General features: G+C 34.5%; 1 pseudogene across 1 annotated transcript; it reads left to right on the plus strand.

Moving 5' to 3' along the window:
- The first annotated feature begins 1,627 nt into the window (after positions 1-1,627).
- LOC143548520 (tryptophan aminotransferase-related protein 4-like) lies at positions 1,628-3,485 on the plus strand (annotated as a pseudogene). The gene is made up of 5 exons (XR_013137970.1): positions 1,628-1,914; positions 2,059-2,351; positions 2,443-2,732; positions 2,853-3,124; positions 3,199-3,485. The product of XR_013137970.1 is annotated as a tryptophan aminotransferase-related protein 4-like (transcript).
- The last annotated feature ends 357 nt before the right edge of the window (positions 3,486-3,842 follow it).

Consider the following 3,842-nt stretch of genomic DNA (forward strand, 5'->3'; position numbering starts at 1 on the left):
ATGTTTAAATCTTGAGATTCGTTTTTCAAGTTTGACATATCTAAGATAGTGGCAATTTCGGAAATGTATCCGAATGATTTTGGTAATATAGAAATAGTGTGTATTTCGGGTGATCATATGCCCTTTTATCATGCTTTAAAGGAATATGATAAATTTGCAAAGTTGGGTGAATGTGTGACCTTACTCGTGTAATGGTGGAAACCAGAAAGCACACAATTTTTCCTTAGGTTAGTCGAATATAAAAGCTAGCATGGTTTTATCTTTGCAACCACAACCGTTGAAATATGTTTTTTCTAAAATGAAGCTTATAAATACGGGTTTGCGTAAGGGAATGGGTGCTGCGTATTTGATCAATTTTTTAATTTGTGCAATCGAAAAAGAAACGATCGATAAACTAAAAAAACAATGTGTAATGGCTCGATTTCAAGCTTTCAAAACCCAATAGTAGAAATTTGCACCCCAAGTATCGTGTTTCAAATATTTTCGTTTACATTGTACGAAATAAGAGAATTTTTTTTAAACATTACCCCTGAAATTATAACTATATTTTTTTATAACAAAATATACATGTATACCACACACGACATATTTTGATTTTCTAACTGGTTCAGATAAATGACTTTGGCGGGCGATGCACGATTTATATTATTTCAATTACGTTTGATTTAAGGTTCATGTTTCTAACACAAATTAGTATATACGAGTGTCATGTTCGTTATATGGCGAATATCTTTGTCCTGCTTAAAAAAAAAGAAAACTGAATTCAATGAAGCGCCAAATCCCTAGTCATACATGTGTTGTGTTTTTTCCTAAACTAATGTTAGTGGAAACTATTTACCATTTTAATATTCTATAAAATTATTTATTAAAATAGTGTTTTTCATTTATTTTGCATTCATTTTTAACTATTAAATCAACATAGTAGTCTTATTAAGTTTTATATTTAGTTAATGTATTTTCTATTTTTCTACCATTTATTTTTTAATTTATATATTCTCTCAATCCAACATCTGTTTTTATATTTTCTATGGATCAACCTTTTTTTTCACTAACGTTATAAATCTTTTCTTTTTTAAAGTATATTCATTTTACGAATTTATTATTTGAGTTTAGTTTCGATACCATAACGAGCTTAACTGGTACCGATTAAATTCACGCCAAATAGCCGCCGCAACGCTCGGGTTTTACCAAGGTTTTACCGATTTATCTTGTTTTTGTAAATATGTTAATTTTATGAATTCATTTATAAGGTTAAGTTTCAGTATCATAACAAACCTAACCGATCCCGACCGAAATTGCCTCGAAAAGTCTCCGCAACTCCTAAACGCGTTAAAATCACCCATTACAATGAACATACAAGAATGATTTTCCTTAAACGCGAGTGTAGGGTGCCAAAGTTTATGTTTGTTTGTTGGTGTCATTTTTAGAAACAAAACAAACCTTAATATATAAGATACTTAATTAATGAGGCGTCCCGTATTTATTTAATTGTTAGAGCCGCCTATGTTGGCCATCCAATATATTTAAATTAAAAGTTTGTTTTAAGGTTGTCCCGCTACCTATAAGTAGTCTCAACATTTCACTTTTATCATATCCAAACCTGCAAAGCAAAACTGAAAGGAACAAAATGAAGACATATTGTTTCCTGATTTCTATAGCAATCAATATATTATTTAGTATAAATTATCTGTATACAAGTGGAGGCCAGATCCAGATGGGAGAGAAGAATTTAACGTGGAGTCAGAAAGCCGCTGAGGAGGCGGAAGCGGTTGCAGCAATCTCATGCTCTGGCCATGGTAGAGCTTTCCTTGAAGGTTCAATTTTGGATGGTCAACCTGTTTGCGAGTGCTACGGTTGTTATGGTGGGAGTGATTGTTCTGAATTATCTACTGAATGTGTTGCTGATGCTGATAGGTACAATTTATCTAAAACACTTTGATTTACTTATCTTTAAAATATGTATTTCGTCTAATTCCTCCATAACATTACATCTGCTGGACTGGATGTACAATACGTATATATCAAGTTGTGACGTACATTTATTTATTCATGTTGCAGTGGCGATCCTATATACCTTGAGCCATTCTGGATGCAAAATGCAGCAGATACCGCGGTCGTAATATCGGGGTGGCAGGATGAGTTATGAATACGCTGACACTACTATGATGTCAACCGAGCTCGACAGATATATTCGTAAGCTGCATTCCGTTGCTGGGAATGCAGTCACCCAAGGCAGATACATTGTCTTCGGTGTCGGGTCATCCCAACTTATAAGTGCAGCTGTTTATGCTCTTTCATCTACAAACTCTTCTTCACGATCAAGCGTGCTCGCTTCCATACCATTCTATTCGGTAACAAGCTTTAATATCATAATTTATTATTAATTATTCACCTTTTCTTATGGATTTTTATTTAATCTGCTGTTTCATTCCTGATCTACAGTTGTACAAGGATCAAACGGCCTTCTTTAACTCGGAGGATTTTCAGTTTGAGGGAGATGCAAAGTCCTGGCAATCAAACAATTTGACAAATAATTACAAGGATGTGGTTGAAATTGTAACCTCCCCAAACAATCCAGGTGGGGAGTTGAGGAAACCGGTTCTTGGCGGGATCACCATATATGATCATGCCTATTTGTGGCCACAATTTTCACCAATCCCGGGCCCTTCTGATCACGATCTCATGCTTTTTAGTCTCTCTAAGCTCACAGGTCATGCCGGTACACGTTTCGGGTACGCAAGTTTCTTTATTATGTGTGTACGCATATATTCTCCACTTAATACATGATCTTCGTAACGCATATAGCGGTTATCGACTCTACCATTGACGAAGCATATTTGTATTGATTATAGGTGGGCGATTATAAAAGATAAGGATGTATATGATAAGTTTTTAAACTATATCAACTTGGCTAACGCGGGGATATCTAAAGACACTCAACTAAGAGTATTGAAAGTAGCAATTAAAGAACAGGGAAAACCGTTTTTCGAATTTTCTTATAAAAGAATGAGGGACCGTTGGGAAAGGTTGACCTCTGTATTTTCAAAGTCGACAAGATTTTCGATCCAGCAAAGACATCCTTTGCATTGCAATTTCTTTCACCAAACTAGGCTTCCTTCTCCAGGTAGTTTTAATTCATGAAGGACCTTGAAAACGTCTCGGTTATAAGCCCATGGTTTAATAAACAATTTTTTACAGCTTACGCATGGGTAAAATGTAAAAGACAAGAAGACAACGATTGTGGTGTAGTGCTAGAAGCGGGGAAAATCAAAGGCCGTCGTGGAAGCACCTTTAGTGCCAAAGATCGTTACACACGACTCAGCCTTATCAAGAGTGAAGATGACTTTGAGTTGCTTTTGCAACGACTCACCGAGCTAGTGTCTCTTGAAAATGGTAGTGGAGACAACGCGTAAAACATGAAATTAATAGGCATATATTTATAGCAGCGTAAAAGAGGTTACACTCAAACCAACTGTATAACATAAATTTGTTACGTGTAACATAGTAGTAATATATAACCGACTTTTAGTTAGGGAAACACCTGATCGTAAGTGAGTACATGCGTAGCTATTCTTAGATTGTAATTTTAAAGACATTTAAATTACAGTGTAGTTTTTGATATGGTTTGAATACAACAATACGTACGCTCTTCTTAGATATACTCTATTTCTTTTAAATATAAATTATATTGTGCATTTCATAGAATTTGGTTAATTGACTGATGATACTCGGCAATTTTAATATACAAGTGAAATTATGGCAAAGATTAAAATTTGAAACTTATCTTTACCGGTCTCTTTTATTTGTCTATTTTACCTTAACTTTATTAGAATAGGATATGA

The sequence above is a fragment of the Bidens hawaiensis genome, unplaced genomic scaffold (assembly GCF_021521415.1).
Source record: "Bidens hawaiensis isolate Kalapana, Puna unplaced genomic scaffold, B.hawaiensis_p1.1 tig00015193_1, whole genome shotgun sequence".
NCBI classification, from domain to species: Eukaryota; Viridiplantae; Streptophyta; class Magnoliopsida; order Asterales; family Asteraceae; genus Bidens; species Bidens hawaiensis.